At 46.3% G+C, this 13,173-nt stretch overlaps 1 protein-coding gene across 3 annotated transcripts in view; it reads left to right on the top strand.

The window, feature by feature from the left end:
* Window positions 1–7,069: 7,069 nt before the first annotated feature.
* The window catches only part of LENG8 (leukocyte receptor cluster member 8), a 50,149-nt gene continuing 44,045 nt past the window's right edge, over window positions 7,070–13,173 (top strand). The window contains exon 1 of one of the 3 annotated variants that reach the window (XM_073602872.1): window positions 7,070–7,358. The gene's annotated coding sequence lies outside the window, so the exon portion shown is untranslated. Of the gene's footprint in view, window positions 7,359–11,813; window positions 11,940–13,173 lie in introns of those variants that run through there. The other 2 variants (XM_073602870.1, XM_073602871.1) reach the window with 2 other exon arrangements.

Here is a 13,173-nt window from a genome sequence, read left to right as displayed (position 1 = left end):
CTCCTGCTGGACTGCTCTCCGAGGGCTGCGTTGTGACTTATATAGGTGGAGACCCCGCCCCCTTTTGATGTCACAGTCCCTGGGCATGCTGGGACTGTGACGTTTTAGGGGGCGTGGTCAACATCACCCAGTGACCACGCCCCCTAAAACGTCACAGTCCCAGCATGCCCAGGGACTGTGACATCAAAAGGGGGCGGGGTCTCCACCTATATAAGTCACAACGCAGCCCTCGGAGAGCAGTCCAGCAGGAGAGAGCGTCGTGTCAACATCTGGGGAAGAGAAGCCCAGAAGCCCAGAAGTCCGGACCTCTGCTGGCAAGAGAGCTACTTGAAGACAGCAGAGGAGCCGGCCGAAGAACAGGAACACCGGGAGAAGAGAGCGGAGAAGAACCAACCGGACGCCGGGAGAAGATGAAGCGGAGGGACCCCCGAAGCCGGAAGAAGACCCCCGAAGCCGGAGGAAGATCCCCCCCCCGGAGCTGTTTAATAAAATATTTTAAAAACCTGTGTAGTGTGTTTTATTACTTACACTTTTTCCCTAGGTGAATGGGTAGCGGTACCATGTACCCCATACTCATTCACATAGGGTGGGGGGCCGGGATCTGGGGGCCCCCTTATTAAAGGGGGCTCCCAGATTCCGATAAGCCCCCGCCCGCAGACCCCGACAACCAACGGCCAGGGTTGTCGGGAAGAGGCCCTTGTCCTCATCAACATGGGGACAAGGTGCTTTGGGGTGGGGGGGCCCCGCAGGGCGCCCCACCTCCCCCAAAGCACCCACCCCCCATGTTGAGGGCATGCGGCCTGGTACGGTTCAGGAGGGGGGGGGGCGCTCGCTCGTCCCCACCCCCTTTCCTGACCGGCCAGGCTGCGTGCTCGGATCGGGGTCTGGTATGGATTTTAGGGGGGATCCCACGCCGTTTTTTCGGCGTAGGGGGTTCCCTTTATAATCCATACCAGACCTAAGGGCCTGGCATGCACCGTGCTCACCGCAATAGGAAAATTTGTTTTTCCTATTGCAGAGAGCGCGAGATGCAATACCCTGCCCTCGCGTCGTATCTGGTCCGTCGGACCAGCCTACACACGAGCGGGCTTTCCGTCGGACCAGCACACACACGAGCGGACTTTCCGCCCGAAACTGAGTCCTACGGAAAGATTTAAAACTTGTTTCAAATCTAGGTCCGGCGGGCTTTTGGGAAGAAGTCCGCTGGAAAAGTCCGCCGCCGCCCACACACGGGCGGATTGTCCGGCACACTCTGGTCCGCCGGACCAAGTATGCCGGAAAGTCCGACCGTGTGTACGCGGCATTAGGCCGAGTACATGGATACCAATCACGACATGCTTTAAAATTGCGCACAAACGTGCAGTGGCGACAAACTAAATACATTTTTAAAAGCCTTTACAGCAGAGGTCTCAAACTGGTGGCCCTCCAGCTGTTGCAAAACTACAAGTCCCATCATGCCTCTGCCTGTGGGATTCATGCTTGTAACTGTCAGCCTTGCAATGCCTCATGGGACTTGTATTTTTGCAACAGCTGGAGGGCCAACAGTTTGAGACCCTTGCTTTACAGGTTACCACTTTAGATTTACAGAGGAGGTCTGCTAAAATTACTGCCCTCGATCTGACCTTCGCGGTGATACCTCACATGCATGGTGCAATTGCTGTTTACATTTGACGCCAGACCGACGCTTGCGTTCGCCTTTGCGCGAGAGCAGGGGGGGGGGACAGGGGTGCTTTTTTTTTTTAAATCTTATTTTTAAACTGTTCCTTTCATTTGTTTTTTTTTTTAAATTGGGGTCTGTTAGACCCTAGATCTCTCCTCTGCCCTCAAAGCATCAAAATCGGTGTGATAAAATGCCTTCCCAATTTCCCAATGGCGCTGTTTACATCCGGCGAAATCTAAGTCATGAAATGCTCGTAGATTCTGGTTTCTTAGGCCATAGAGATGTTTGGAGCCATTCTGGTCTCTGATCAGCTCTATGGTCAGCTGGCTGAATCACCGGCTGCATTCTCAGGTTCCCTGTTGGGACAGGAGAGCCAGAGAAAAACATGGAAGACGGTGGGGGGCATTCCCTCCCATTGCTTGTAAAAGCAGTCTAGAGGCTAATTAGCCGCTAGGATTGCTTTTACATGAAAGCCGACCGCTGGCTGAAAAGAATGATACCAAGATGATACCTAAACCTGCAGGCATCATTCTGGTATAACCACTCAAAGTCCAGCAACATACCAGTATGTTGCTGGTCCTTGTTGGGCATATATTGTAAACTTTTTTTTTCATGCAGCCTGTGGGCTGAACGAAAAAAAGAGATTGATTGGTGGGTAATGATGGGCATACATGCACCGTTTATATATGCCGAAGAATGGGGGCATCCTCCCGCAAAAGGTAGGAGCAAATCGCTCTTCCGCTCCTCCTCCCCTGCTGCCCCCATGCTTCGGCATATATGAATGGCGTACCTGAAAACAAAAAAATGGTTAACAATAAAACACAGTAAACAGTAAAGTATAAAAAAAATTGCATACCTATAAAGCAAACATGATAAAACATAATAACAATAAAACATTGCAGAATAGAATACAGTAAAAAAAGAGCAGAACAATAGAGAGAGAATAGAGAGAGAACAATAAAACGACAACTATTTTTGTTTTTTTTATTTTATATATTTTTTTTGTGTTACACTTTTTTTTGTAACTGTAACTTTTGTAACTGTAACCGGTTCCAGGTTCGGATCTCTCAAAATGCGACGGCATCTTGGGAGACCCTGTGAAAGTGTACCTAGTCTGTGCAGTGCTGTACCCTACGCTAATACTCAACTAGTGAATGGTAGCATTCAAAACATTCACCAGTGCAAAGACCAGGATTGTCAGGACAGGAGGTACAATAATAGCGGGTGTCGCGCCTATATCCACGCTTGCTGCAGACACAATATCTTTTTTTGGGGGTTCGTTGGGTAGGGGTACTCGGGAGGACATAAAGAAAATGCCTCTCATGCAGCCGGCTTACTGCATTTGGTTGGGGAAGGTGAGGAAGAGCACCGTCTGGAAACAGAAGGGCTCTGACGATCTCTTCCTGGAATTTAAAGTGGAGGGCCACCCTGAAAAAAAAAATTCACCAAAAATCCAAAAAAATAAAAATAAAAAAAAAACATTTGAAAATGTTTTTTTAAAACTTACCTAAACCCTTGTTGCTAGACAGTCTTCTTAATCTGCCTCTTCCTTTTCCGCGGCGTTCTGCTCCTTGGTGAGCGGCCCTGTTGTCTTCTGGGAACTGTGTGTGTTCCCAGAACACCACGGGGCCATTCGCAGAGCGCCGTGCCGCTCGCGCGTGTGCAGTAGGAAACTGGCAGTGAAGCCGCAAGGCTCCACTGCCTGTTTTCCTTACCTAGGATGGCGGTGCCAGGACCCGAGAGCCGAGGGACGGGTCGGCCTCGGGCGGCCGACATTGCGGGCACCCAGGACAGGTAAGTACTTATTTAAAGTCAGCAGCTACAGTGTTTGTAGCTACTGACTTTTAATTTTTATTTTTTTTTACGGCCGGAATCCTGCTTTAAGGAAGGATCCAGTCCATCTTGAAGCTCTGTATAGCACAGAAGCGTTCAGCAAAGCCAACTGAAATAAATTAACAGACACTTTTTTATACCAGCATCTGGCCTTACGAGCAACTAGGTACGGCGCCAACAACTGGTCGTTGAGATCCTCCCCTCCCATATTTTGGTTATATTCGTGGACACAGAGGGGTTTCTCCACAACACCAGTCGCTGTAGTAATTTGGACCGTGTCTGCATGAAGGTAGGTAAGAACAAAAACATTCTTATTATCCCTCCACTTCATAGCGAGCAAATTATTACACTGCAAGCAGGCTCTCTCCCCCAGCCTAAGACGGGAATCTACATGCTGCTGGGGAAAGCCCCGGCGATTAGGTCGCACGTTGGCACATGCTCCAATCTGCTGATCAAACAAGAGACTAAAAAGTGGCACGCTCGTGTAATAATTGTCCACGTACAAGTGGTACCCCTTTCTGAATAAGGGTGACACCAAGTCCCACACAATCTTGCCAGCGCTTCCTATGTAGTCAGGGCAGTTTGTCGGCTCTACGTGACTATCTTTTCCCTCGTAAACCATAAAACTACATGTATAGCCTGTGGCCCTGTCACAGAGGTAATACATCTTGACCCCGTATCTGGCACGCTTGCTGGGAAGGTACTGTTTGAATGACAACCGGCCAGAAAAAGTAATCAGGGACTCATCAACGCAGACAACTTGATGGGGAGTAAACAAGTCTGCAAAACATTGGTTGAAGTGGTTTACGAGGGGCCGAATTTTGTAGAGCCGATCGTATTCAGGGTCTCCACGAGGACGACAGAGTTAATTGTCATTGAAGTGCATGAACCGCAAAATCTGCTCGTATCGTGCCCTGCTCATGGAGGCAGAGAACACGGGCATATGGTGAATTGGGTCAGTGGACCAATATGACCGCAACTCACTCTTTTTGTTATGCCCATGAGGAGGGATAGGTCCAGAAAGAGCTTAAATTCGGAAACCGTAATTGGTCTCCAATCTCTGGCAAGGGAGGACTGGGGAATAGTGGCGATGTGTTGAGCAGCGTACAAATTGCTTTGGTCCACAATAGATCTATAGAGATCTTCGATGAAAAACAGCGAATAAAAATCAAGTGACCTAAAATCAACTGTTTCCACCTGAATGCCGGGTTGGCCAGTGAATGGGGGAAGTACGGGTACTTCAGAAGTGGTGGGTTCCCAATTAGGATTGGCGAATGCAGCAGGAAGGGCACTATGGGCACGACGGGCCTGTCGTTGTCTTCTTGGTGGCAGCGGGACACTACTTGTGCTTGTCACCTCACCAGCTTGAACTGCACTTATGGGACTCGCCACGTCATCAAGTGTTACTGCAGTGTTGGATGTACGACCAGGGTGTACTAGGCCGCTGGTGCTTGCCAGTTCACCAGAAGGAATAGCGGCGCTAGTACTCCTCTGCTCCATACGAGGGACCTGTGGTTCTTGCACTTCAAGGACAGAAGAAGAAGTTCGGGGTCTGGTACGCCTGACCTTGGCAGGTACCACAACTCCGTCGTCAGAGCTATCTGTCATGGAGCCGCTGCTGTCTACAGGATCGTATTCTGAGCCTGAATCTGACAGATGAGTGACTTCCTCTTCACTATCTGTCATGCTCAGAAACGTGTAGGCCTCTTCACTACTAAACTTTCGATTTGCCATTTTGGGCTCTAAATTTAGGGGTACACTAGTGAGACTCACAGGTAAAAAAGCTCCTGACTGTCAGCGACTGTATCAAAACGCTACCAAAAAAACTGTTAGTGATCGCAGGGATCAGGCCTGACTCTGCGAACGCTGCAGTTATGTGTGTTTAGTGTTTTGTAAGTGACAGTAATCAATCGATACTGCACTTGGGTGGGCTGGGCTGGGCTGGGCCGAGGGGCAAAACGCAGGTGCTAGCAGGTATCTGGGCTGATCCCGCTAACACTGCGTTTTTGGGAACCCTAAACTGCTGGGGACGCTAGTATAGATCTGATCAGATATTGATCCGTTCAGATACTATACCACTAAGGGAGGTGTATGCTGCGTGCGTGGGTGTTAGCGGTACTGGCACTAACCTGACGCTGCCTGGGGCAACGCAGACCCTATCTGACCCTAAAAACTTAACTTATATCACCGCCGGGCGATCAGGGGGGTTAAACCTTTTATTAGGTAATAAACGGCGGGTGCCCTGACACTATAAAAAATAAACTAACTAACCAGCGTCACCCGTAACAGTTATACGGTGATCACTGGTGAAAGGGTTAACTAGGGGGCAATCAGGGGGTTAAAACCTTTATTAGGTAGTATATGGGGGTCCCTGTCTCTATAAAATGCTGACGGCGTACCTAAATACTTACCTCCCTAACTAGCGTCACCTGTGTCAGTAATACAGCGATCAGAAAAACGATTGCTTAGTGACACTGGCGACGGGGGGTGATCACGGGGTTGAACCTTTATTGGGGGGGGTTAGGGGGTATCCTAGACCTAAAGGGGGCTACCACTAACTGCCCTACCACACTAACTGTCACAAACTGACACCAATGCAGTAATCGGAAAAAAAAAAAAATTCAAGTGGCGTCACTGTGACGGGGGTAGATTGGGGGGGGTGAAAAGTGTGCCTAGAGTGTTCTACTGTGCGTGTGGTGTTGGTGCACTTACTTGGATGTCTTCTCTCCTCGGCGCCGGAACGAAAAAGACCGACATGAGGAGAGATGACATCACTTCCTCTGCCGCTGTTTACATTACAGAGGCAGAGGAAGATTGTCATTCCTTGGGAGCGATCGCGAGGGGGTGGCCACGAATGAGTGGTCTCCCCCTCAGCACGGATGGCTCCCCTAACGAAGCCGACCGCCTTGGGCATCGGGGGGCGAGTGGGGTGGTGCGATATGTGCCACCCGCCCGCGGAAGCAGATCTCGTACCAGGTACGTGATTTGGCCTGCCCGTGCCATTCTGCGTTAGGCGGTCGGCAAGTGGTTAAAGTAACGCAGTGCCGTATCGTAAAAAATAGCCTGGTCATGAAAGGGGGGTAAACCTTCCGGGGCTGAAGTGGTTAACATAACATGCTAGTTATGTTAACATTATGGCTTTACCTTATAGGTTCCCAAAAAAAAAGAAAAAAGGTCAGTGGTTTACAACCCGCTCTAAAAGAGAACACATTTTTTCTTTTACTCTCTCTTTCCAATAAAAGGACGTCCTCTCTTTCAAGTCTATCTTATAAAAATATATATATATATTTTTTAATATCTTCCAAGAAATTACAAGGTAATATAAGAAAACAGAGAATAGAATGGAATATCATTTTTTTTTTTTTATTGATTGGAGAAAACTCTGATTTTCTGCTCCCCTCCAACCCTTCCAGTAACCAATAGGAAGACGTTGCTATTCCTGTGTCCGGTGTTCCTCTTCCCCTCTATTCATTGGAAGAGGCGCCTGCTCTTCATCTGCATTCAACACAGATCAACCAATAGGAATTCTCTATGGGTGGACTTTCCGCTATCGGTCTAACCCGAACGTGCTGTCGTCACACGTAGAACGGGAAATAGGAAAAAAAAAGAAGAAGCTACGTAGTGCTAAGACGGACGGTTGCCGACATTTTGTTTTTGTGGAGTTGTGATTCTAGCGGAGCGGGGTCAGCGAGGTGATACAGAGAGAGCTCACCGACTGAGGAGAGCACAGGAAGAGAGCACGGCTCCGGGCCTGAACCGGAGAAGAAACCTCAACCGAGAGAGAGAAAGTAAGGGCCGCCGACGGAGCACCCGGAGGAGGGAGGAGAGGGAGAGGCCTCCATTTCCTGTATGAGAGCTGACTGAGGTAATGTCCGCACAGCCCTCCACTCCTGTGTATGAGAGCTCTATAGTCACAGCTCTGTGCTCAGCACTCTGATAACATTCCTCACTGGCTGCATCAATGTACAGAGAGAGAGAGAGATATTTATTACACTACACAGTACAGGGAGAGGTCACTATATAGGCCTCAAGCACCAGGCTGGCTGTATAAATCTGAGGACAGCATGGACCAAAATAACCACACCGGGCCCTGTGTATTTAACCACTTCACCCCTGGAAGATTTACCCCCCCCCCCCCTTAATGACCAGGCCATTTTTTGTGATACGGCACTGCATCGCTTTAACTGACAATTGCGCGGTTGTGCGATGTTGTACCCAAATAAAATTGATGTCCCCCCCCACAAATTACTTTCTTTTGGTGGCATTTGTTCACCTCTGCGGTTTTTAGTTTTTGCGCTATAAACGAAAAAAAAAACAATTTCTTTTTTTTTTTTTACATTTTGCTATAATAAATATCCCAAAATATGTAAAAAAAAAAAAAAAAAATTCTCAGTTTAGGCCTATATGTATTCTACATATTTTTGTTAAAAAAAAAAAAAAATCGCAATAAGCGTTTGGTTTGTGCAAAAGTTATAACGTCTACAAAATAGGGGATGTGTTTGGCTTTTTTTTATTTATTTTTTTTATTTCTTTTTTGCTAGTAATGGCGATCAGTGATTTTTAGTGGCAGCGGACAAATTGGACACTTTTTTGGGACCAGTCACGTTTATAACGCGATCAGTGCTATAAAAATGCACTGATTACTGTGTAAATGTCACTGGTAGGGAAGTAGTTAAATGTGTTCTCTGGGAGGTGTTTCCAACCGTGGGGGGAGGGGACTGACAGGGAGTAGCGAGCGATCGCTGTTCCTAATCGCTAGGAAAAGCAGATCTCTCTCTACTTCCCTGACAGAACGGGGATCTGTTTGTTTACATTGACAGATCCCCGTTCTGGCTCTCTGTGGAACGATTGCGGGGGGCCAGCGGACATCGCTGCGCAGTGGGAGTGTGCGCCTGCTATAGCTCTTAAAGGAGCCGATGTACAGCTATGGCGATTTGGGGGAATGAGCCGTCCTGCCGCAGTATGACGGCAATCGGTTAAAGCATCATTTTTAATCGGTGTTCTGCATGGGGGATAAAAAAAATGAAGAATTAAGTCAGCAGCTACAAATACTGCAGCTGTTGACTTTTAATATATAGACGCATGTCTGTTCAGGGATCCTGTAATGTCGGCATTCCAGCCAGTTTTCGGATTGGCTGTCGGGTGCTGCCGTCATTCATCGTAAGGGAAACCGTCAGTGAAGCCTTTCGGCTTCACAGCTGGTTCCCTACTGCACATGTGCAAAGCACGCTGCAATTTCTAATTGACCCGGTGTCGGATGAAGGAGAAGGGGGGGCCGAACTGCTGCAGTGCCTTCTCCTGGAAGTGAGGAAGGGTATCTGTCAGACCAGCGGAAGTTCCACTTTTCAGTGGAACGCCTCTTTAAAGCGGAGGTTCACACAAAAATGAATCCTCTGCTTTTCGGAACCCTCCCCCCCTCCAGTGTCACATTTGGCACCTTTCAGGGGGGAGGGGGTGCAGATACTTGTCTAAGACAGGTATTTGCACCCACTTCCTGGCATAGACTCCCACGGGAGTCTATGCCTCTTCCCATCCCGCCGCGCTGTCTGCTGGGGGACACACAGGTCCCAGAGACAGCAAGGACCATTCAGATTGCGCTGTGGGATTTGCGCATGCGCAGTAGGGAACCGGGAAGTGAAGCCGCAAGGATTCATTTCCTGATTCCCATACCATAGATGGCAGTGGCAGAATCCGAGGGACGGTTCAGCCTCGGGTGCCGACATCGTTGGACCCTGGGACAGGTAAGTGTCCATATTTTAAAAGTCAGCAGCTGCAGTATTTGTAGCTGCTGACTTAAAAAAAAAAAAAAAAAAAAAAAAAGAATTGCGGGACTTCCTCTTTAAATACATTTTATCTCCAAATTCTATTTCAGTCATTCCCGGCCATCTCCTAATTCGGCACAATAAGCTTGCAAACTTTGAAGAATCTCTGCACATTTAACCCTTTTACTGCCAAAGCGTTTTTGCAAACTTTTAGCCACTTCCCGTCTGGTCTATAGCAAAGTGACGTGCGGGAAGTGGTTCAGTCATCCTGACTGGATGTCATATGATGTGATCCGGATAGCAAGCCGGCGTGTGTGTGTGGGGGGGGGGCGGCAGCGCGGCGATCCGTAGTGCGATGTGTCACTCTGACACACTGCATCTCCAATCTAGGTAAAAAGCCTCTGACAGAGGTGTAAACAGGATGAGCCATGTATCGGCTTTTCCTCTATTGTGTCTGACAAACCTGAGTAGAGGATGGCCGATCGGCTGCTCTCCTGACAGGGGGGTCTGCACTGATTATCAACGCAGCACCACCAGGGATGCCAATCAGTGCCCATCAGTAATGCCTGCCAGTGCCTCCTTATCAGTGATGTCCATCAGTGCCACCCATAAGTACCCATCAGTGCAGCCTTTCAGCGTTCACCTATCAGTGCTACATATCAGTGCCCATCAGTGTAGAAAACTTACTTATTTACAACATTTTATAACAAACAAAGAAATTTTTTTTTTTTTTTTTTTGGTTTATAGCGCAAAAAATAAAAACCACAGAGGTGATCAATTACCATAAAAAAAGCTTTTTGGGAACAAAATGATAAACATTTTGTTTGGGTACAGTGTTGCATGACCGCGCAATTGTAATTAAAAAAGCAACAGCGCTGAAAGCTGAAAATTGGCCTGGGCAGGACATGGGGAAAGTGCCTGGTATTGAAGTGGTTCTAAAAAGCCTGACAGTGGTGGTGTGTGTTTTTTTTTTTTTTTTTTTTTTTTTTTTTTTTTAAACCTTAAAAGGATAGTTCACCTTAACAAAAAACCTGCCTATGCAGCTAAGCTATGTTTGTTGTAGATTAAATCAATCTGTGCAGCTCTGACTAAAGATGAAGAATACCCTTGCTATAGGTGGAGGCCATTTACATCTCTTATGAAGCCTGTCTGGAATACTCCCAGGACATTGCTAAGGGAGGCCTACTCATCACTGCTCACCTCCACCATCACAGGAGTGAGCCCTTTGTCTGATTCAAACCCCCTCACATACTCTTTCTCTCCTCTGATGTAGTAGTTCTGAGCTCAGCATTTGAGAGCTCACTCCTGTGATGGTGGAGGTGAGCAGTGATGAGTAGGCCTCCCTTAGCAACGTCCTGGGAGTATTCCAGTCAGGCTTCATAAGAGATGTAAATGGCCTCCAGCTAAGGTGTCCATTATCTGCACAGGCAGTTTTGTTGTAAAGGTGAACCATTAAAGTGATTGTAAACGATTAACATGTAAAACAACCCATTCAGTTTAAAATAAAAATAAAAGGCAAAACATTTGTGTATAGATATAAAAATATTATAATACTTTTTTATAAATGATTACATTCCCTCTGTTCTCAGCTGCATAAGAGCTGGGGGAGGAGGAGAAGCAGCAGCACACTGAGCTTCCCAGTAAATGGCTGTGCAGCTGGGGCATGTCAGGACAAGTCTGATCATTGGAGGATAGCAGGCTAAATTCCTCACACAGTTGGAGAACTGACCATGGTGTGCTCTCTGGCTTAGTGTTGTCAGTTTTTAACAGGAAAGCAGAGGGGCTGACAGGAATACCGGGGATTTCTCACAAAGGAAGCAATACAAAGAGAACAGGAGACTTTCTCATACATCTACATAGTACAGCAGCCACATATCAAGAATATGAAATGTTGGGGTAACAAGCGCTTTCAAGTGGAACTATATTAATCTTGAATCCATTCACACCCATGCGATGTGATTCTGACAATCACACTTCGTTTTGCGATCTTTTTTGAGGTGTCAATACACCCGCAGATCACATGGACACTGTGTGACTGCAATGCAGTGTGGGAAATGCACAGAATTCACTGTGTTTTCCACATCGCATAAGTGTGAACCAGGGCTTAGTTATGCTTTAACCACTTCAGCCCCGGAAGATTTGGCTGCTCAATGACCAGGCTGTTTTATGCGATACGGCGCTCTGTCACTTTAACTGACATTTGCGCGGCCATACGACGCTGTACCTAAACAAAAATGATGGCTTTTTTTTTTTCTACAAATAGAGCTTTCTTTTGAAGCTTTCCTGCACTTTTTTTTTTTTTTTTTTTTTAAATTGCCTGCCTTTTTTTTGTTTATAGCAAAAAAAAAAAAAATGTTTTACTTTTCCAAAAAAAATGTAAACCACAAGTTTGTTCATCAGTTTAGGCCGATATGTAATCTGTTACATATTTTTTAAAGTTAAAGCAGAACTCCACCCAAAAGTGGGTGGCCTAGACATGTCTCAGGATGACTTTGTTCATATAGGTGTTTTTATTTATTTTTTGTGTATTACAGCTTTGTTGAGACATCTTGCATCAGGCATAGTCTTGTGTTTTTCTTGTTATGGAAGGAAGATGTACAGGATCTTTAAATAGCTTCTATGTACAAATAGCTTCATATTGAATTACAGAAAGCAGCTGAGAATTCACTGGTATCTATTTCCAGGTAATATTTTCCTCCATGTGACATACTATTTTTCATGTTTCTCTGTGAAACATAAATGCACTGTATGCAAAAGGGATGCACCAATATTTTTTTTTTTTTTTTTTTGTACGAGTACCGATACTTTCTTTCCTTGCTATTACAGTTGCCTATCACAACTCTTTTGTGCCCATTTCAGCTGTCAGAAATTGTACAAAGCATTGATGAATTTATTTCAATTGGAAATAACTTATATTTTCTAAATTGTGCGCTTTTTTTTTTTTTTTTTTTTTTTTATTATGTGAAACGTGTAAATATATGTTAAAGTATGTAAAAATATTTGCGAACAAAGCAAACAAAAAAGTTTTAATTAGTAATAGTTTATAAAATAGAAATGAACCAAAAAAAATCAGAAAAATTTAATGAAATGCAGAAGGTGAATAACGAGTTAAGGCTGATTAGAGTAAATTAAGAGGCATGGTGGATTTGATTTAAATCGCTAGTAAAAGGTTCGATTTAAATCATAATTTTTAAAGAGCAACTGTCATCTCTGTTCTGCAGCGGCTCCTTTGACCTGCTGTTGACTCACCAACAGTCCCATTCACTTTAACTACTTACCGCCCGCCGCACGACGATGTACATCCAAACTTTGAATGGGGATATCGTTGTTATGGCAACAGCTAGCTGCCATAACCCCGGTATCCCCGTTTTTCGTGCGGCGACCGGCTTTCAGATAAAAGTGGTCCCTGCGGCGGATTAACCGCGAGATCACTTTTATCGGTGGCGGGAGAGGGTCCCCCCGCGATCCGGTACCCTCCGCCGCTTACCGGAGCCGTTGATAGCGGCGGAGGCGATCACGTCCGTCTCCCTCCTGTGCCTGGAGACGAGTGAGGCTAAGATGGCGCCCACTCGTCTCCATGACACTGCTGGGCGGAAGCGACGTCAAAACGTCACTTCCGTCCACGCCTCTTAAAGGCACATTTTTTCAAATGTCATTTGTTTAAATTACTTTTTTTTTTTTTTTTTTTTTTTTATTGCATTTTAGTGTAAATATGAGATCTGAGGTCTTTTTGACCCCAGATCTCATATTTAAGAGGTCCTGTAATGCTTTTTTCTATTACACAGGAGGTATCGTCGCGACCGGTAGAGCGATAGTTCTAGCCCTAGACCTCCTCTGTACCGCAAAATATGCAACCTGTAGAATTTATTTAAACGTCGCCTATGGAGATTTTTGAGGGTTTGACGCCATTCCACGAGT

This window comes from Aquarana catesbeiana, linkage group LG10, assembly GCF_042186555.1.
Source record: "Aquarana catesbeiana isolate 2022-GZ linkage group LG10, ASM4218655v1, whole genome shotgun sequence".
Lineage (NCBI taxonomy): Eukaryota > Metazoa > Chordata > Amphibia > Anura > Ranidae > Aquarana > Aquarana catesbeiana.
Note: the sequence above shows the minus strand (reverse complement) of the source record. Positions and strands in the feature narration are given on the sequence as shown.